This window comes from Chiloscyllium punctatum, chromosome 28 (assembly GCF_047496795.1).
Source record: "Chiloscyllium punctatum isolate Juve2018m chromosome 28, sChiPun1.3, whole genome shotgun sequence".
In the NCBI taxonomy this organism is placed as follows: domain Eukaryota; kingdom Metazoa; phylum Chordata; class Chondrichthyes; order Orectolobiformes; family Hemiscylliidae; genus Chiloscyllium; species Chiloscyllium punctatum.
This window is the reverse complement of record NC_092766.1, coordinates 67112611-67135770: the sequence shown is the minus strand read 5'-3', so window position 1 is coordinate 67135770 and position 23160 is coordinate 67112611.

Below are 23160 nucleotides of genomic sequence, written 5' to 3'. Positions count from 1 at the left end.
TGTATTATGGTCACTACTTCCTATGGCTCCTTTACTTCGAGGTCCCTGATCAATTCTGGTTCGTTGCACAATACCAGATCCAGAATTGCCTTCTCCCGGTCGGCTCCAGCACCAGCTGCTCTAAGAATCCATCTCTGAGGCACTCTACAAAGTCTCTTTCTTGAGGTCCAATACCATCCTGATTCTCCCAGTCGACCTTCATGTTGAAATCCCCCATAACAACTGTAGTAACATCCTTGCGACAGGCCAATTTCAGCTCCTGATTCAACTTACATCCGACATCCAGACTACTGTTTGGGGCCTGTAGATAATTCCCAAGAGGGTCTTTTTACCCTTAGAATTTCTCAGCTCTATCCATACTGACTCTCCATCCCCTGATTCTAGGTTCCCCCCGCGCAAGGGACTGAATATCATCCCTTACCAACAAGGCCACCTCACCCCCTCTCCCTTTCAGTCTGTTCTTACGATAGCATGTGTAGCCTTGAATATTCATTTCCCAGGACCTGTCCACTTGAAGCCACGTTTCAGTTATCCCCACAATATCGTATCTGCCAATTTCCAAAAGAGCCTCAAGCTCATCCATCTTATTTCTAATGCTTCGTGCATTCATATTTCGTATTTTCAATTTGTTGCTATCCACACCCTTCCCAAAAACTCCGATTTCACTCAACCTTATAGCATGATCCCTTTTTGAGTTTTCTGCGTCATTGATACAGTTGTCTTTCTTGACTTCCCTTTTTCTACCTTTCCCTTCAATTTCCTTCTCAAACATCCTGTTTGTCCCCTCCCCCCAGCTACTTAGCTTAAATGCAGCTGTGTTGCAATAGCAAATCTGCCTGCGAGAATGCTGGTCCCCCAACCTATTAAGGTGCAAACCGTCTCTCTTGTATAATTTAGGCTTACCACAAAACATACCCCAGTAATCCAAGAATTTACATCCTTGCTTCCTGTGCCAGTTCCCCAGCCACACGTTCAAGTGCATTATCGCCTTGTTTCTGGCCTCACCAGCCGGAGGAAATATATCAAACTCTGACAGTGTGAGACAGATTGGAAGAAGGGATGATACTTCACTTTAAAGAAAACAGTCAAATCGTATTTAATACACAAGCGTTCTCAAACAACCGCATGTATGTCGAATAGAGAAGCAAACTTGATGGGCCGAAAGCACTACATCCGTTCTCGTTTTATATTTCACAATGTTTAAACATATTATGGGATATGAACATTGTATGAGGAAAACTGCATTGAGGAGATGTGCGGCCTTGAACTCGCATGACGAAATTTCAACGTATTGAATCACCTCCTCCTTTCCCCATGTTTGTGTGCAGTCTGTGGGAAAGCTCTGTAAATGTTGTCACAAGCTCTCAGATGTTAGGAAGGAGATCTCTGCAGGATCGATAGGACTGTGTTTCCCGTTCCCTTTTCTGATAACGAGGTTGGTGCCAGGTGTTCTCTCTGGGTTTATCCTTTCAGACCTCAGAGCAGTTTGTCACTATTGAGTGTCTTACTTGGCCGATTCAGAGACCATTGAAGAGTTGATCACATGTCTGTGTGTCTGGAGTCATTTTTAGGCCACACCAGGAAAGCACGGGAGATTCACTTCCTGAAAGTACATTGAGGAAGGAGATCGATGTTTACAATCAACATTGGACACAAGATCACTATTACTGACACCAGATTTTCGGACTCGATATTTTATTAATTGTTTCTAGCTTCCACCAGCTGCTAGAGCATTGGCCTGGTCTGGATTCATAATCCAATGATATTTCCACAACAGCACCATCTCCACATGGGGACCGATCGGAAACCACATGGAGCAGGTTATTTCTGTGCTTCTTGACAGCTCTGTCAAAAAGAATTCCCACCAATTTGACTGTCGTGATGGGAGTTCGAGGTGGTAATTGGTCAGATTGTAATTACTCTCCTCTTCGGGGACTGGACATAGCTGAGTAATTTTCCACATTGCCAGGGAGATGTCAGAGTTGGATCTGGAATGAAACAGCTTCCCCAGGGACGCGGCTTGTTGTGCAGCACAAGTCTTCAGTCCCATTGCAGGAATGGTTTCAGGGCCCATTGCCTTTGTCATATCTACTGTGTCCAGTTGTTTCTTCACGTCACATACAGCAAATCGAATTGCTTCAAGACTGGCATCTGTGAGTCTGTGGGCATCATGATGAGTGTGAGTTTGATCATCCAGTCAACACCTCTGGCTGAGGGTAGTACAGACACCATATCCTTGACTCTTTTTCACTGATTTAGAGTTGTTCTGATATTTAGGATGAGGATATTTATGGCGTCTTCTGCTCCAGTAAATTGTTTAATAATCCATCGACATTTATGATTGGATTTAGCAGGATGACAGAGCTTAGATCCGATCTGTTAGTCTTGGGATCATTTCCCCTTCTCCACCAGAAGTTATTTCAGCTGTTTGGAATGCAACCAGTCACGTGTGGTTTGTCAAAAGGTTTAGGTGCACGTGATTCCAACGTTGGCATCAGCCCTGTATTCAGTGACCTAACCTGGTTTCTGATGCGGTAACACTTCCATTTTCATATTCGTATTCTGCGAAGGGCATCTCTCTGGTGTCACGCCTCCAATTTGTTACATTATCTCAATCCATTTAAGGTAATAATCTAAATCGTTTCTTTTCCACAATGTCAACTTCGGTATTTGAAATGAATGTGTTTCCCTCTGTTTTTCTCCCTGACATGATTAAGAGCTCTGTAGTGTCAGCGATGTCAGTCTTATGCAGTTTTAGAATCTAGGAACTTGTGCCCCATGCATTATCGTTCAGTCCCCAGTTGACGGCGCTACAGGTTGGACGGGATGTTTGAGCATCATTGACGTCCTTCATTTGAAATTGTCCAAAAACAGAAATTGCTGAAGAAATTACTGAAAATGTTGCAGCATCTTCTGGAATGAATGCAGAGTTGAACGTTCAGGTCCAGTTACCCTTTACAAAGCTCCCAGTTTTTCAAGCAATTTTTGTATTTTTATTTCCAGTAGCCACAGTTATTTGTTTTAGTGAAAATTTGTTCTGTGCCTATTCATTTCTGGAGAAACTCACCAGCTCTGCCAGCATCTGCAGAGACAGAGAAAAGGCGTTAGCATTTCAAGCCCAGTGTGACACTTCTTCAGAACTGAAAAGGATTGGAACCTGGGATTTTTAATCCCTTGTCAGAGGTGGGGGATGGGTGACAGGGAAAAGAGGGTGTGATAAACGGGCTTTTAGCACTGGTGAACGAGTGGATGATGTAAAATGTGTTTAAATTAAGGTGTAAATGGGGGAAAGTGGTTCTCTCAATTGAGTGCAAGATAAAGAAACACAACCACACAAGGACACAGGGAGGCCAGGAGGGAGAATGTTGACTATGTGACATTATATAGATCTGGCTATAGATACGTTTTCACTGTCAAGATCATCGCCCCGTTTAGACAGAGGAATCCAGGTGTTTGACTTCTTATTGGCACGAGTAAGCGTTTCATGCTGCCTTAGTATTGTAATATTGAGAAAGAACAAATCAGCAGATGAAGTTCGGGCTGAGTATTGTTTACCTGTCGTGTTTAATATTGTTTAAATTTGCAGTGCTTATCTTTAAATGCTTGTTCTTGTAATTAGTATCAGATGGACTGTAGGAGGTTGGGTGGTGACATTGTAAAAGCGTCGAAAATCATGAGAGATATGGATAGGGTGAATAGCCAAGATGTTTCCAACGGCATGGGGGAGTTCAGCCATAGAAGGTACAGGTTTAAGCTGAAAGAGGAAAGATTTAAAAGGAACGAAGGGGCAACTTTTTTACACAGAGTGTGGTTGGGTATGGAATGAGCTGTCAGAAGAAGTGTGGTAGATGCCAGTATAGGTACAACATTTAAAACTCATTTGGACAAACATATGAATGGGAAACATTTCGAGGCATATGGGCCAAATGAAAGCAGGTGGGACGAGCTTAAATTGGAAAACTTGGCCAGCATGTACAGTTAGAAGAGCTTCACGCAGGGTCTGAGTGGTTTTGTGAAAGAGAAATTATACTTTGCCCTGTAAAATTATGCAAAGTATTTCTGGAGATGCCTGACAAGTAAAAAGCTGACTCGATAAAGGGGATCTGGTAGACACCAGGCTTTCCAGAGATTTTTCACAAGGTATTACAAATTAAAAGTTCTTACACGTGACAGAAGGTCGCAGGATGATGGATAATGTATTAACATTGGATGATGATTAGTTCACACATAGAAATCGGAGAGTCAAGATTAATGAATCTTCATGATAAAGGTGTATCTGCTGGAGTACCACAGGTATGAGTCCGTGGCATCAGTTATTTACAATCTATACTGATAGCCTGAAAGAGGGAGTTGAGTGCAATATCCATCCGAATTTGTGGATGACACTGAGAACCAAAGGCAGGCTGATATTTAATGGAGAGGACTTCCAGAAAAGGAGCAGTACAAAGGGATTGGAGTCTTCCTGTGTATGAAACATAAAGTCAGCATGCTGCGCAGCAAGTAACTGGGTTGTTTCAAAAGATGTGTTCCTGGGACGAAAGGTTTGTGTTAATGAGAATCTCTAAAATGGTGAGGCGATCATTCATTGGGGTTTAAATGAATGAGGAGTGATACTGCTGAAAAATACAAGACACAGAGAGGGGTTGACACTGTAGATGTTGACAAGTTGTTACCATTCCTGGGTGGAGTCCCGAACTTGAGGACATAGATACCAAATATGGAACTTTGATTTCAGTCTGAGATGCAAAGTGATGTCTTCTCTCAGAAGGTAGTGAATTTCTGGAATTCCCGAACCCGGAAAGGTGTGGAGGGACCAAGAATTTGGACTATACAAACACCCAGTGGATATATATAACTCATTCACACTCCTCAAGGAGTCGGCAAGAAAGTGGAGTCGAGTCCTGGAGTTGATCAGCCATGTTCGTGTTAAATGACAGGGCAAGCTTGAGGGGCCGAATAGCCTACTGTTGTTCCTACTGTTATTAATTTCACATGTTATGCTTTTGGAAAGTAACTGGTTATTTTCCTGGAAGTTGTGTTGTGTAATGCTACATTCGGATGAGCAGAGGATTTGTTTGAGTTTACCCTGGGTGGGGTATGGGGGCTGGAGTCACAGCGAATCTGGGTCTGGGACATGGCTTAAATTTGGAGCAGAAGTTACAGAGATGGGAGGCCTGGAAACAGGGATTGGGGGTGAGGGTCACTTCCTGATCCAGGCTGGATTTTCCAAGTATATTTCCAAAACTACACCTAACCATTGGAGTGGCCTCGATTTGCTGAAGTGCTGACTGGAACATCAGAACACAGGGCTGAGGAATAGGAGTCGGCCATTCGGCCCTTTGACACTACCCCACCAGTAAATGAGATCGTGGCTCATCTCATTGTGGTCCCAGCTGCACTTTTCTCTCCATGCACCATTATTCCTGATTCACCTGTCTATGGAAAATCAGAGGAAGCCAGCCTCGTTATAATATAAAGATTCAGCCATCTCAAACTTCTGGGGAAGAGGATTTCCACTTGAGTGAATTCCCACTTTGTGAATTTCTTCTCACTCCATTTGTGACTGATGATGAAGGGTGTCACTATTCCCTTTTCTAGTCCCAATCCTCCTCTGCTCACAACAAATTTTAAATGTAACCAGGTTGGTGACGTGGCCGATGATAAAGGTCTCAGACTGGGTTAGGTTCAGTGATAAGAAGTCACGCAGATTTCTTTCGTCGGCCACAAGTTACGAACAGAACTAACGGAGGAGTATGGTGGATCAGTGGGTGGCACTGCTTCCTCACATCACCAAGGAGCTGGGTTCAATTCCAACCGCGGGCAACCCTCCATGTGGAGTTTGAACATTCTCCCCGTGACCGTGTGGGTTTCCTCTCAGTGCTCCAGTTTCCTGCCACAGTCCAAAGATGTGCAGTTCAAAGTGGATTGCCCATAGTGCCCAGAGATGTGTAGGTTAGGTGGGTTAGTTATGGGAAATGTAGGGTTACATGGATAAGGTGGGGGCCACGTCCCGGTAGGATGCTGTTTAGTGCATTAGTGCAGACTTCATGGATGGAATGTCCTGCCTCCACACTGCAGAGGTTCTATGACAATGACAACAAATTTGGCCTATACAAACACCCAGCGGGTATATACCTAATCCACACTTATCAAGGTCTTGTATGTTTCTTTCTCATTCCAAGAGTACCCTGTTAAAGACTTCCTAATATAAGCCATTCACCCCATGAATACGTGAAATGAAACATCTCTGAACTGCTTTCAATGTAATTATAAACTTTCTCAGATAAGGAGACACAAAAAAAAATAATCTCACACTCAGATCATAAAGTTTATATTTGTTTTCTCAAAGTGCTGACAGTCTTTGGAACACTCTTCCCCACAGATCGTTGGAGGCAGAAATATTGAATATTTTTGAGGCACCGACAGAAGGTTCATGAATAACAACAGAGTCAAGGATTATCGAGGAATGGGCAGCAACTTGCAGCGCAGGGGAAAATGTAGACAGTGGTATCAAATTACACAGGTCCGGAACATCCAGGAATATAATGCAAAATGAAATGGTAATATCGATAAAACATTAAGGGGGGATCCAAGATACCGGAGATCCGGAAGGTCTGTTTTGCTGGGCTCTGCATCACCTCACGGGCAAAGTGGTTCTCTAACCCATCCCATCCAGCCATTTACGTAAAATTCAACACTAAAAGAGAGATAGAATCTTTACTAATCCCGTTTTATCAAGTGGAAATGACAAAACATGGGAAGGGATCGAGACAGTCCCAACACGTGGTGCACCCTTCAGAAGCATCGAGCATGCCTGAAGCTGTAGCTGCAACCCACTCTGCTCGCTCCATAGACCCAGTAACTCACCAGGCCTTGGTCACTGAGTTCACCAAGTATGTGAAATGATTGAAGTAATGATTGAAGAAGGGTTCAGCAGTGGCTCGAGCTGCTCTCAGCCGTGCCCCAACAACATGAGCAGCAACTTGACAGCCTTGAAAACAGAACAGATTATGCAGCGACAGAGACCGCCATCAGTTCCTTTCAGGAGAGGATCCTCACCTTTGAAAACCAGGACCAATCCTTCACTGAACATGACGACCACCTCGAGAACAGGGATAGGATGAAGAATGTTCACATCGTCAGTTTGCTGGACCGGATGGAAGGTGGTCAGCCAGTGAGTCTATTGAGAACTGACTGCAGCGATTCCTTCACTTCAAAACTGAAAAGGGACAGGTGAAGACTGAAACAATTCATCGGGTTATGGTGCGGAGGTCAGACTCAGACCAACGCCTTCGCCCTGTCCTTGTGCGGTTACATAGTTATGGGGATAAACATAGGCAGATGGAATCTTCCAGAACCCAGGGAAAGATCCGATGGCTTTAATTCACGAGGGCTCCAGGATTATGATATTTCAGGACTTTTCAACGGCAGTGATTCAGGAAAGAAAATCTTTTGATGATATCAAGAGAAGAGTAAGGGAACTCGGAATCAGTATTCCTTAATATACCCAGCGGTGCTCCGTATTCCTTTCAATGGATCCATACACTCGTCTGACTCTCCAAAGAAAGCGAAAACTTTGTGGATATTTTAAAGTAAGATGGATGTTAAGATAATCATGTTTCTCTCTTAAAGAAATTTTCTTGAATTTTTCTGGTATTAACCAGTGTTAAATTATAGCCGGGGATGGGTAGATTACTCACTTTTAACTTCTTCATTAGTATTGCTACTATTTTTCTCTTTCGTTGATTGTGTCTGGGGTACGACTCAAGCTGGAGTGGGTTACAAAGGTAGTTGTGATGATTAAATACCGACCAAAGGGCAGTTGAAGCCCGATATTTGTCGTTAATTGCCCTCTATGTCATATTGGTAGCAGGCAGAAGATGAAGTTTTGGGGTATGTAACCGTCCCCACTGGACAGATGGTTGGGGACGGGGGTGGGGGGGGGGGGGTAGATTCCCTATGGAGTGTCATTAGCACTTTGGATTTTGTTTCATTTTATGTTTTTTGATGAGTTTAGTTTTGGAAAGTATTGAGAGCTTGTTAGATGTGGTAGTATTAGTTCGTGTTGTTTTTAAGCTCTATGAGTCATTTTTCATTCATGATCTGTGATGTGTAATTCGAGTTTTCCTCTCCAGAGCTCAAATGTTGCTACAGTGTGTGATGGATAATGATGTGCTTAAATGGAGTACCTGGAGCAATAAGCGGAGCCATCGTCCAGTCAAGAGGAAAAATGTACTTCCTCGTCTTACAAAGGAGAGGGTGGATGTTGTCCTATTGCAGGAGATGCACCTTGATGACAAGGAACATTAATATTACAGCAGGGCGGGTTTGATCGGGTTTATTTCTCGTTTTATTAATAGTAGGAGTAAGGGAGAAGCCATATTGGATAGGAAGAATCTTCAAGTTAAATTACTAGATTACATTAGACATTCACAGGAGGGTCATAATCCCCAAACCCTTGAAATATGGGAAAGAATACAGTATTTTGTAAGGTTATTGCCTCCTGGCGCACCCTCTTAAAACCGTGGTAGATGCATTTTCCAAATTAAGTTATCTTGTCTCATGGTGCATTAGTGGAGATGATTTCAACTGTCTTATGGACCCCACAGTGGACAGAATGTCCAAAGGTCACCCAATACCCTCGTCATAATGTAAGCAATTATTTGATTCTTGTGCAGAACTAGAGTTGGTGGATGCCTGGAGGCAGATCCACATCACAAGTAGGGTTTTTATTTTCTCCTATAACCCGCATAAATGCCACACGAATGTTGATCTCTTCTCCATCCCTGCAACAATCTTTGATTCGGTGGCATCCTGCACAATTGGGAAAATAACTATTTCTGACCCTGAAGCAGTATAACAGTTTCGAAACGCTGGCGAATGGATCCTTTTTTTCGTAAGGCTAGTTAATTCATTGAGTATTTCTGTAAAGATTTCAGATATCTCTTAGCCATTAATGCAGATTCAACCAGTAAAACATCCATTCTATGGGAAACTACTAACGCTCATGCCAAGGAAATTGTTATTCATCAGGAAGCGGCAGAAGGGGGAGCAGGAACGCTGACTTGAGGCACAGTTGAGAACAGCCGAGAGTGCATACTGTGATAGTCCCTCAGTGCCTAATCTGCAGAGGAGCACAACGCTTCGGTCTACAGTGAATTCCAACCTCACATAGACAGCCAAGAAGGAACTTACTTTTGAAAAACAAAGGCTGTTTGAACATGGTGGTAAGCCAGGCAAGTATTTAGCCTAACTTGCCAGGAAAATGAGCGCACCCTCAAGCCATTACCTCAATTAGGGAAGGTACTGGGATCCTTCCCTCCGATTCCAAAAAGATTAATGCAGCCTGTCCAAGAGTTTTCTCCGAATTATTTCAGACTGAACATTTTGAGGATAGATGGATTAAGATGGAGTAATTTTTCAAGAAGCTGGGTTTTCCAGGAGTAACCCCTGAATAGGTATTGTGCCTTAATGCACCATTGTCAGCGCAGGAGGGTGTGAAGCAGTTCAGAATGTAAAGGTGCACGTTCCTCACGGATTTCTGAGGGAATTTTATAAATAATTTATAAACCTATTGTCAGGGCTGATGTTTAACATGTTCTGTCACTCATACATTCAGGACCCCTCCCTCCATCCTTAAGAGAGGCTCATATCTCTCTGATGCTTAAGAATGGAAGACCCTGGAGGATTGTGCTTCTTACACGCCAATCTCACTTTTAAATGCTGGTTTCAAAATCGCGTCTGTGACCTGTACATTAAGGTGGAAACTTTGCTGCCTTCCGTTACCAAAGAGGACCAAACAGGCTTTATAAAGGGCCGCAGATCTTCCTACAATATTAAGAGATTAGTCAATATGATCCAAGAGTGTGAACAACAATCTGTCCAGGGATTATTCATCTCTTTAGATGAGAGAAGGCATTTGATTGGGTTGAGAAGCCGGATCTCTTCTGTACATTAGAACGGTTTGGTCTATGCAAAGTTTTTATCAAGTGGGTGAGGGTCCTTTACCGCGATCCTCTGGCTGCGGTTCTCACTAATGGTGTGCCAACCAGTAATATTAATATTTGTCCAGGCAGCCAACAAGATTAACACCTTTCACCATTCTTGTTTACTTTGGGGATTGAGCCACTGGCGAAGGCCATCCGTAGGGATGCCCACATATCTGAACCAAAAGTAGGATAGAAGTCACGTAAGATTACATTGTATGCAGAAGAGGGTGTTATGCTTTTTTGTCAAATTCCGCAATTTCGGTAGTTCATGTGATGCAATTCATTGATTCGCTTGTTGCCTTTCTGGGCGATAAGATTAATATGACAAAGTTGGAGGCCATGTCTATGGGAGGTCTTAGGGAAATACCTAATACTGAGGCCATATCCTAGTTTCCTTTTAAATGGTCACAGGGGTGGTTTCCCTATTTCAGTATATTCATTGCATCTGTCTTTGATCATTTATTTAATGTGAACTGTATCCATTTGTTTGACAAAATTAAACAAGACCTTCAAAGATGGGAGGCATTTCCAATATCCTGGCTAGGTCCGAGAGCTGTTATTAAAATGAATGTAGGGGTAAATGTAGGGAATGGGTCTGAGTGGGTTGCACTTCGGCGGATCAGTGTGGACTTGTTGGGCCGAAGGGTCTGTTTCCAAACTTTAAGTAATCTTAGATGACCTTTAGAAAAAAATGGCTGGTTTATCTCGTTTATTTGGCACCATAAGTGATTCTTTATCAACTAACAAAATTGCAACTGCCCCACAGATTGTGGGGAGTTGATCTCACCGATTAAAAGCAATCAATTAAGCTCTTTTCATCCTATGTGAGTGCCTGGGCCACTGAAGTCTCGGCATCAATATGGCTAGACATTGAGCCCTCTCAGACAAAGTGAACCTTTATTAGTCTGTTGTTCTTAGATAAATTGACAACGTTTATTGAGTATTGTCATAAACTAATGATGATCAATACTGTTAAAACTTGAAGGACAATGCGTCAGATCGAGGGCAATACAGACAAAACCATGTTTCTTATCCCGATAATTGGTATACCGGGTTGTCAACCTGGGATGATGGTTTCCAGGTTTAAACTGTGGGCAGAGAGGGTGTACCTTGCTTGAGTGATTTAGAATTAGTAGTATCCCTACAGTGTGGAAACAGGTCCTTGGGCCCAGCAAGTCAACTTCGACCCTCTGAAGAGTAAACCACCCAGAACCATTCCCCGACCATCCTATATTTAACCTGACTAATGCCCCAACGTTCAGATCCTGGAACACTATGAGCGATTTAGCAATGGCCAATTCATCTAACCTGCACATCTTTGTGAGTGTTGGAGGAAACCTACGCAGACACAGTTGAGAATATACGAACTCCACACAGCCAGTCACCCAACCAAACCCGTGACACTGGTACTGTGAGTCAGTGCAAACCACTGAGCCACCACGTGTTACTTGAGGGAGAAACAATGATATCATTTGGTCAAATAACTCGTTCAGTATGGACTACCTAGTAGAGACTTCTTCTGTTTTTTTTTCCCAGATTAGAGATTTGATTTTTAAAAAATTAAGAGAGACTGATAGATCCGATACAGAGAGATGGGTTCTTTTTGCTTAGAATACATTCTCTGCCAGCACCCTTTATCATCAGTTGGATATTGTCCCCTCAGACAAGACTGTGCAGAATCGTGACGTCTGTGCGAGAGAGTTGGGGTTTGAGATCTCTTTGGAGACATGGGAGGATATTTGTGAAAATGCTCAAAGGATTTTGATCTGTAACAGGTCACATTCCATGCAGTTGTAAATTCTTCATAGGGTTAATCTGACACGAGTGTTTCTCTCAAAATTCAAAGTGGGATTATCTTCAGCATGTCCTAAATGCAGAATGACTACAGGCACTCTTGCTCATTGCATGTGCTCCTACTGCAGGCTTCATATATATTGGAGCACTGTGTTAGGTTTGACAGAGTGGGCCTTGGGGACCGAATTGGAGATGGACCCGGTTTATCTTTTCCTGGGCCTGCCCAGAGTATCTTATGCATGGGAAAAAATGCTTACTTTCTGTGCTAGGAAATTTATTCTGTTGTGTTGGATGCCTGAAAACTCCTCGGGGCTGTTGGTCTTTGGAAGCTCCCTCATGGAAAATATCCCTTTGGTCTTTCTCACCAGTATGGTGCACCCAGAAACAGAGATGAGTATAAGTCATAGTCAAAGCGATGTAAAGCTGGAAACCTTCTAGCCGACCCATCCATGCCGACCACATGTCCCAAACCAATCTAGTCCCACCTGCCAATGCCCGGCCCATAACCCTCCAAACCAGTCGTATTCATATACCCATCCAAATGCCTCTTAAATGTTGCACTTGTATCAGCCTCCCCCACCTCACCTGGCAGCTCATTCCATACACGTACTACCCTCTGTGTGAAATAATTGCCCCATATGTCTCTTTTATATCTTTCGCCTCTCACCCTAAACCTATAGCCTCTCGTTCTGGACTCCCCGACCCCAGGGAAAAGACATTACCTATTTACCCTATCCATGCCCATCATAATTTTGTAAAACTCTATAATGTCAACCCTTAGCCTCCGACGCTCCAGGCAAAACAGCCCCAGCCTGTTCAGCCTCTCCCTGTAGCTCAAATCCTCTAACCCTGGAAGCATCCTTGCAAATCTTTTCTGAACCCTTTCAAGTTTCGCAACAAATTTCCGATAGGAAGGAGACCAGAATTGCATGCAATATTACAGCAGTGGCCTATCCAATGTCCTGTACAGTCGCAAAATGATCTTCCAACTCCTGTACTCAATACTCTGACCAATACAGGAAAGCACATCAAACGCCTTCTTCACTATCCTAACTACCTGCGACTCCACTTTCAAGGAGCTATGAACCTGCACTCCAAGGTCTCTTTGTTCAGCAACACTCCCTGCGACCTGAACATGAAGTGGATATGTTCTGCTAATATTTGATTTCCCAAAATGCAGCACATCGTATTTATCTGAATTAAACTCCATCTACCACTTCTCAGCCCATTGACAATTTGGTCAAGATTCTGTTGTAATCTGAGGTGACCTTCTTCGCTGTCCACTACACCTCCAATTTTGGTGTCATCTGCAAACTTACTAGCTGTACCTCTTATGCTCGCATAAAAACCATTTATGTCAATGACAAAAAGTAGTGAATCCAGCACCGATCCTTGTGGCACTGCACTGGTCAGAGGCCTCCAGTCTGAAAAACAACCCTCCACCACCACTCTATATCTTCTACCTTTGAGCGAGTTATGTATCCAAATGGCTAGCTCTCCCTGTATTCCATGAGATCTAACCTTGCTAATCAGTCTCCCATGGGGAACCTTATGAAAACCCTTACTGAAGTCCATATAGATCACATCTACCCCTTTGCCCTCATCGATCCTCTTTGTTACTTCCTCAAGAAACTCAATCAAGTTTGTGAGACATGATTTCTCACGCACAAAGCCATGTTGACTATCCCTAATCAGTCCTTGCCTTTCTAAATACATGCACATCCTGTCCCTCAGGATTCCTTCCAACAACTTGCCCACCACTAACGTCAAGCTCTCTAGTCTATAGTCCCCTGGCGTGTCGTTACCACCCTTCTTCAACTGTAGCACCACGTTATCCAACCTCCAGCCTTCTGACACCTCACCTGTGACATTCCATATTACAAATATCTCAGCAAGAGGCCCAGCAATCACTTCTCTAGCTTCCCATAGAGTTCTAGGGTATACTTGATCAGGTCCTGGGGACCCGTTTCAAGACATCCTTGGGTATTTATCCACCTTTACCCATTTTATTACATCCAGCACTTCCTCCTCTGTAATATGGACATTTTTCAAGGTGTCACCATCTATTTCCCTACATTTTCTGTCTTCCACAATAAATAACTGATGCAAAGTACTCGTTTAGTATCTCCCCCATACTTCCTGTGCTAGGAAAAATATTCTGTTATGTTGGATGTCTGAAAAGCCCCCGGGTCTGTTGGGTCCTTGTAAGCTCATCATGGAGAATATCCTTTTGGACTTTCTCACGAGTATGGTGCACCAAAAAGCAAAGATTTACATAAGATATGGCAACCCTTTTTGGATTACCGCGACACAGGCTTATCTGCCACTCTAAAAAGGGCTTTTATATAGCCATGATGATATTGTCTAATGAATCTAGTATGAAGAATTATGAACATATGAATGCTTAATGCTCTCGAAGAACGAGAACTATCATTTTGTTATGCTGAGCCATATTTTTTGTTTTGTTTTCCTTCTGTCCATTTAGAGACTTTAACTTGTTTTGTATGTACATGCAATTGGGTGTAATTTTGTTCAGTTATTTGAGTTGTTTTGTTATTGGTTTAATATAATAATAAAAACCTCATTTTCAATAAAAATGTTTGTTAAAAAAATAAAATGCCAGAATTGATAGAGTATAGTCCCAAAGAACTCTCATTAGAGAGCCTACTCATGGTGGTTTATTCTGAGGGTCACCACACCCCAGTGACAGGGTGAGGTTGAGAGAGCGTCCCCTTCATGGTAACCTCTGTCAGTGTGGGGAATTGAACGTGCGCTGGTGTCCTCCCTCTGTATCACAAACCACCCATCCAGCCAATTGAGTGGGAGACTGTGTAACTGTTACACACAGAATCAGTCATAGACAAAGTGCAAGAGAAACATTCATGACAAGGTAAAAGGTATATTTGAGATAATCGTCATGGTAACGGCTGAGGATAACAATGTTTTGTGCCAGAAATTGTATTTTACATTGAGACAAGTGTTTGGAAGCTTTCTTTGGCTGAATACAATAAGATGATACAAGTGAAATAACCAGAATGACTAATTGTGGTTTGCTATCGATACCATAAAATAAGTGCATGTTTTTGATTGGTCTGTGGAAAGCATGCTGACTATTGTATGAATTTAGAAAGCAGATAAAATATATTGTTAGGAGAGTCTGTCCCCATGGGAAATGCCTTCGGAACACATGCAAGAAGAAACACTGGGTAAAAAGTTTCTGAGAATCGTCTGCTCAGTAACAGGAAGCTGAGAGTTGAATGACTGAAAGTTCCTGGAAGGTGGAGCTGAGACAACTATCATTTCACCTCCAAACGTATTGAATGTTGGAGAATGTTTGAAGTACTGAATGGCCTCATGATGGATTTCAATTGTGTGTGATTTGAATAACGTACATCTCTACTCCATCCTCTTACATGTTACACACTGGGGCTCAGCCGTTTTCCTGAAAATGGGAATAAGTTGGAACAATACCTGGAACATTCCATAATTGGCTTTCTCCAGAATATTTTATAACTCTGTGGGGGGCATTAGAAAGACAAGAGAGAAAGAGAGGGAAGGTGCTGCATGCAGTCGTGAGAGTGGTGGAGCATGAGCCTTCTTCGGGGGTCGGTGCTATAACAGATATACGGTGAGTCTGAGGGAGCAGAGAGAATACGGTGACCCTTATCCTGACAGAGTGGGGAAGGTTATTGATGCTTGTCCTGTTTTGCTGGACATTTCCTCAGACTTCACACTGCACTGAGCTGGGTGAGGAGTTCAGACCATGCTCGGTGGGTCTGGTGGTGTGATCCATTTCGGAAGAGAATGGTTCCCCTCTGTACTAGCCCATCCACCAGGACCTCCGTGCCCCTGTTGACAAACCGTGGTGTAATTTCCCCTTAGCTGCCATGCTCGGGGTAAACTGTGCAGGGCAGTTCTGAACTGAGAAAGCACAACCGTGTACCCATTGGCCTTTTAAAGATGGCACAAGTGCCAGGGATCACAGAATATCCGGGGCATCCCGGCGATGGGGAGTATCTCCAGTCATGATGGGTTGCAGAATTGGGCTGGCATTGTATAAGAGGGACACTATGGAGTGGGGTGGGAAGGTAATGAGGTGAGTTTGGTAAGATAACACCAGGCAACTAGCTCGGCCTTGAGCAGGCAACCCCTCTGTCACACTTAATAAAAATGTCACTGCGACATTTTTTTTGTTAGATTCAGCCCAGTGAGGCGAAGACTCTGCTGTCCTCACTTCCGGTTACAAAGCTGCAGAACAAATGCTCATCCAAAACTCTCCATCGCCTGAACTCACAGCAATATCGCTTTCACTCATAATTCTTCGAAATACTGACCCATGTTGCATGATACTATCGAAATGTCTTCATTTCAGTATTCTGAAACCTATGAACATATCCTTCCATGACATTTTTACTCGGTCTCCCCCACTCTGCCTCCACTCCAAAACACACTCATTTACAGTCATACTGCACGAGACTGCCAGTATGACTGGCTATTTGGCCCAGCTGGTCCATGCCAACCAAAATGTCCATCCAGACTCACCCCATTTCCCTGCCCTTGTTCGGTATCCCTCTAATCCTTTCCTATCTGTGTATTTGTCCAAATGCCTTTTCAATGTTGTTATTGTACCCACATCAATCACTTCAACTGGCAGCTCAGTCCATATGCGTACTACACTCTGTGTAAAAAAGTTGCCCGTCAGTTTCCTTTTTATATTTTTTATCGTTTCCAAACATTAATGGATGTCCTCTAGTCCTTGATTCCCCAACCTTGGGAAAAAATTGAAGTATTCACCCCATGCATGCCTCTCATGATTTTATAAGAGTTACACTTCTATAAGAACCCTCTCAGTTCCTACGCTGTAAAGAAATAAGTTCTAACCTGTCCAACCTCTGCCTATAACTTAGAGCCTTGAGCTCATGAAACATATTTGTAAATTTGTTCTACATTCTTTCTTGTTCAATAATATCCTTTCTACAGCAAGGTGAACAAAACTGAACACAATACTCTAACTGCAGCCTTACCAATATCCTGTACAACTGCAACATAATGTCCCAACGTCTATACTCAATGCCCTGATGAAGGCCAGTGTGCCAACAACCTTCTTCACTGTCCTGTGTATCTGTGACACAAATTTCAGGCAACCGTGCACCTGATCTCCAACGTCCTTTTGTTCCACTACACTTCTTAAGGCACTATCATTCATCACTAAACTCCTACCTGGATTTGTTTTTCCAAAATGCAAGACGTCACACTTATCTATATTAAACTCCATTTGCCATTTCTCAGCCCAATTCCCCAGCTGGTCAAGGTACTGTTGCAATTTCTGATAACGTTCCTCACTTAATGATGCCTCCTAATTTAGAGTCATCAGCAAACTTACTAACCTTGCGTTGTGCACTCTGGTCCAAATCATTGATATAGATAACAAACAGCAATGGGCCCAGTACCGATCTCTGAGGCACTCAACTAGTCACAGGTCTCCAGTCCGACAAGCATACCTCCACCATAGCTATTTGCTTCATAACGTCAAGCCAATAGTGTCGCCAGTTTGCCAGTGCACATTGGAGTCCATGCGATCTAACTTTCTGGAGCTGCCTGCCATGTGGAAACTTATCAAAGGCCTTACCAAATCCATATAGACTATGTCCACCACCCTGACCTTGTCAACATTCCTGATCACTTCCTCAAAACACGCTATCAAAATTTGTAAGGCATGACCTGCCTCGCACAAAGCTATGCTGACTGTTCCAAGTCAAACTCTGTCTTCCCAAATGCATGCATATCTTATATCTCAGAACCTTCTCATAGGTTTCCGGAAACAGATATGAAGCTTACTGGTCTATATTTCCCAGGCTTTTCTTTTCAGCTCTTCTGAATAAGGGCTCAACATTTGCTACTGCCCAGTCTTCCTGGTCTTTGGCCCCTGAACTGTCTTCTCTCGCCTCTTGCAGTGCTCTTAGATATATCTGGTTAGGACCAAGAGATTTATCTAACTTTATGCATTCTAATATGTCCAACGGCACCTCTACTCTGATATGAACTGTACCAAGTTATGACAATTAACCTCCCAAAGGTCACAGGTCTTCATGTCTTTCTTCATGGTATACACAGAGGGGAAATCGAGGACCTAAACCATCTCTTGTTGTTTTACATATGCGTGTCTATTTTGGAGTTTAAGGCATCCTTTTCTCTCTCTCGTTGTTCTTTCTCTTTACTATACTGAATTTGGATTCACCCTAATCTGCTCAGCCAAGGCTATCTCATTACCCCCTTTTCGCCTATTTGATTTCCTTCTTCAGTAAACTCCTGTGTCCCCTGTGTACCTCCAGGGATTCCCTTGATCCCAGCTGCCTGTACCTGAACCACGCCTCCTTTTTTCTGGTCAAAGCCTCAATATCTCTTGTCATCCAGGGTTTTTTCTTCCAGCCTCACTTTCCCTTCACCCTCACAGGAACATATTGACCTTGAACTCGGGCTATCTCACTTTTGAAGCCGTCCTCTTGCCCGGAATCCTTTTACCTGGAAACAAATTACTCCCATGAACCCCTGCAATCTCCTGTCTAATTCCAACCAAATATGCCTTGCCACTATTTAGAACTTGAATCCATGGACCAATTGTTTTCCTCCCATAACTATTTTAAAATTTGTACAACGCTAGTCACTTTTCCCAAAATACTCCCCCGCTTTACCTCCGTCACCAATCCATCCCTATTTCCCAACAGTAGGTCGAGTTTGTCCCTATCCCGAGTCGGACCCTCTACATACTGCTTATGGAGACTTTCCTGAACAAACGGAAGAAATTACGTTCCATCGAAGTTCTTAACCATCTGGAAGTCCCAGTCAATGTTAGGAAAATTTAAATCACCTATTATAACAACCCTATTGCTCCTGCTACTCTCACCAGTCTCCTTGCATATTCGTTCCTACAATTCTCATTGATTATTTGGAGACTTATAGTTTAACTACATCACCATCGCCCTCTTACATCCTTGCACCATTCATAAAACCCTCATCCGATATTATCTGTTATTTCATCTTTAAATACTTGTGTGATACTCGCCTTAATCAGAACCGTTGCTATTTGAACTGTTTCCATTTCCATCTGTCTCTTGCAATGATTTTCACATCCGCAGCATCCCTTGTCAAGGCACAGTGGAGATATGGAGCAATAAATGGATTGTAGCTGCAGATGCTGTCACTTCCAGCATGGGCTGCAAGTTTCCCCACACTGGGCAGTGATCTAACACAGTGTTACCGAACAATGTTACAGCTGGGTTTATATAGGAATGAACCAGTGCGGTCTGCACAGCTCCCCACCCTGGACATTATAGATCAAGCATTGGTGTGGGCTGCACAGAGTTCCACTCTGGACCGGATTTACACAGTGCTCCATTCTGAATGTATTATGCATGGGCTGGTTATGTGAGTTGGATTGCGAATGTGAGCGAACTAAACATCTGGCAATAACTTCATTTTGTGTTTCCATTTTGTGATTGGACCCTTCAAATCCTGACTCATCCGATTAGACCCATCCCTCTGAAAGAGTCATGGTGACTGTTGTTACAGCAACTGGGTCTGCAATATGACCAACGAATGGAGCAGAGGCTGCAGAGAGGACAGTCTCCGTAAAATGGAATGAGGGAATCACAATCAGATCAGCCGTGTCTTGGAGAATTGTGGGCCAGGATTGAATGGACCACGAATGCAACTTATTCATATATTTATGTTTGTTCCAAGCAAACTACCCTTCTCTTCCAATATCCCATACAAGTGGGGTGTGAAGCACCTCCTCCTGTTTCTGCGTAACAGGATTCTGGGGCCTCACTACTCTCAAGATTTCCCTGTGCCCCAGTTTCGAGCATTGAATGACACCCTCCTAGTCCTGTGTCCCAGTCTCGAGCAGTTGAATGACTCCCTCCTGTTCCTGTGTCCCAGTCTCGAGCAGTTCAATGACTCCCTCCTGTTCCTGTGTCTCAGTCTCGAGCAGTGAAATGAATCCCTCCTGTCCCTATGTCCAAATCTTGCGCAGTTGAATGACTCCCTCCTGTTCCTGTGCTCCCAAACTCGAGCAGTGGAGTGACTGCCTCCTAATCCAAGTTTTGTGAAAGTAGATTTCCTCCTCCTGCTTCTGAGTAACAGGTTCCTATATTTCTGTGCTCACCTGCTGCTTCTGTGGAATGGAGTTGAGGGACTGTATGGCCTCTTCACATTCTTTACAGCTTCTCTTGTCAAAAAGACCGTCTCCTGTTTATGTAAAGCACCAAAATATGAATGATGTATTTGACTCTCAGTAATTGAACAAACAAGCTGACTAACAGAATTCAGAATCTGAATAACCTTCTCCTGTTCCTGTGTTGTACACACAAGGGTCAATAGAGTCTGAGAGATGTACAGCATGGAAAAAGATCCTTCAGTCTGGTCGTCCATACCAACCAAATATCCTAAATAAATCTCTTCCCCTTTGCCAGCACTTGGCCCATCTCTCTCTAAACACTTCCCATGCACATATCCATCCAAATGCCTTTTAAATGGTGTAACTGTGCCTGCCTCCCCCACCTCTTCTTGCTGTTCATTCCATACACACAGCAGTCTCTGTGTGAACATGTTGTCCCTCATGTCCCTTTTTAAATGTTTCCCCTCTCACCTTTAACCTTTGTCATCTAATTTTGGCCTTGCCTATCCTGCAGAAAAGAAGTTGATTGTTTACCGTATCTATACACCTCATGATTTTATAAACCTCTTTAAGGGCACCCCACAAACTCAACACTTGAAAATAGGCCCAGGCTATTCAAACTCTCCCTGCAACTCTAACCGCCCAACACCTGCAACATTATTTTAAATCTCTTCTGCACCCTTTCAAGTTTGGAAACATCTTTCCGACAGCAGGGTGACCAGAATTAAAGGCAATATTACAAAAGTGGCCGAACCAATATCCTCTACAGATGCAACATGTCATGCAAACGCATAGACTCAAAGCACACACCAATAAAGGGAAGATCACCAAGTGCCTTCTTCACTACACTGCCTACCTGTGACGGCACTTTCAAGGAAAAGAGAACCTGCACCACAAAGCTAGCTTTTCTGCCTCACAGCGCAGCGATCCAGGTTTAATTCCATCCTTGAATGACTGGCTGTGTGGAGTTTGTGCATTCTCTCCGTGCCGACGTGACTTTCCTCCGGGTGCTATGTTTTCCTCCGACAGTATAAAGTTATGCAGATAAGGGTAGATTGGCCATGCTCAATTGTGTATAGTACCCAGAGATGTGTAGCCGAGGTGGATTAGCCATGGGAAATGCAGGCTAAGAGGGATAGGGTAGGGGTTTGTCCAGTGGGATACTGTTTAGAGGGTCAGTGTGGCCTCGATGGGCCGAATAGCCTGTTTTCTCACTGTAGGGTTTCAATAATTTCTATGGAGTTCTTCTTCGTTGCCACTTTTCAACAGGGCCCTACCTTTATGTCTTGCCTTGATTTTTCTTGCCAAAATGCAACACCTCACATTTATCTAAAATAAACTCCATCTGCCACTCCTCGGTTCACCTAAGCAAAGTCCCATTATAGTCTGAGAGATCATTCCTCACTGTCGACTACACCAACAAATTTGGAATTATCTACAAACTTACTGACTATACTTCATATACTCAAATGTAAATGATTTGTATCAGTGACAAAAGGCAGTTGATCCACTATTGATCTTTGTGGCACGCCACTGGTCACAGGTCTCCAAGTTTAATGAACAAATGTCACTGTCACGCCCTGTCTCCAATATTCAAGAAAATTTTGGATCTAAATGGCGAGATCTCCCTGGATCCCAGACAGTCTAACCTTGCTAACCAGTCTACCACGTAGAACATTTTGGTTTTCTTACTGAATTCCATAAAGACAACCTTCACTGTCCTGCCTTCATCAATCATCTTCATCACTTCCTCAAAACATTCCACCGAGTCAGTGAGACGTGATCTCCAATGTACAAAGCCCTCTTCAGTCCTTGTCTTTCCAAATGCATATACGTTCTTTCCATCAAAATCCCCTCCAACAATATAATCACCATTGACGTCAGGCTCACCTGTCTTTAGTTACCTGCTTTTTCATTACTTTCTTAAATAATGACACTATGTTAGCAACCCTCCAGTCTTTTGACACCTCACTTGTGGAAATCAATGATACAAGTATATCAGCAAAATGCTGAGCAATCTCTTTCCTAGCTTCCCACAAACTTCTGGGATGCAACTGATCAGGTCCTGGAGATTTGTTTATCTTTATGTGTTTTAAAATGTCCAACACCTCCTTATAATATAGACACTTTCAAGATATCACTATATATTTCTTCATTCTTTCGCTCTTATAATCTCCTCCACATTACATTCTGAAGAGAATTACTTGTTTTGTATCTCTCCCATCTCCTGTGGTTCCACACATAGGTAGCCTTAATGACCTTTAAGGGGCCCTATTCTTTCCCAAGTTAATCTTTTGCCATTAAAGGATTTGTAGAATTTCTTCAATGCCTCGTTCACCCTATTTCTAAAGCCATCTCACGCCCACATTTTTCTGGCCCGATTTCCCCGTTGACTACACACGTACTGCCCTTATACTCCTCTCGGGATTCACTTGATCTCAGCTCTGTTTACCTGACATATGCCTCCTTCCTTACCTTGACCAGAGCATCAATATATCTAACCATCCAGCACTCCCTGCACCCACCAGCCTTGCCCCCTCACTAATAGAAACATGTTGGTTCTGGACTCTCTGTAACCAGGTTTTGATGGCCTTCCGTTTTCCAACCATCCCTTTACCTGTGAAAATGGTTTTCCAATCAGCCTTTCACAGGACTCTCGAACACTTTCAAAATTGGCTTTGTTCAAAGTTAGAACTTTAATGTTTACATCAGGTCTTTCCTATTCCAAAACTAATTTAAAACTAATATTTTGTGTAACAGACTTGAAAGTTAAACAAACACTTACTGCCCCTCTGTAACACGCTTGAGAGGCTGAATGGGCTCCTCATGGCCCTCTGTAATAAACTGGAAAGGCTGAATGGCCTCCTCCTGTCCTTGTGTAACAGACCCGAGACATTAAATGACACAGCAACCTGTGGATTATGAGCAGCCGTTTAACTGTATCTGATGGAGGTCCATCCCTTCTCAATTACAGAAACACAAACAACACAATGTACTGCAGGTGCCCTCTCAGTAACACTCCATACAGCTGCAGAGACATATCTCTTCGTTTTGAATGATTCTGTTGGCAAAATGTGCCAATATTCTAGATTTCCACCTTTTTAAGTAGCAACAGGCTAATATGGGATGAATGGCCTTCTCTTATCCCTTTGTAAGAGGCCCATAGGGACAGAATTGCTTCGACCTGTTGCTGAGCAGCAA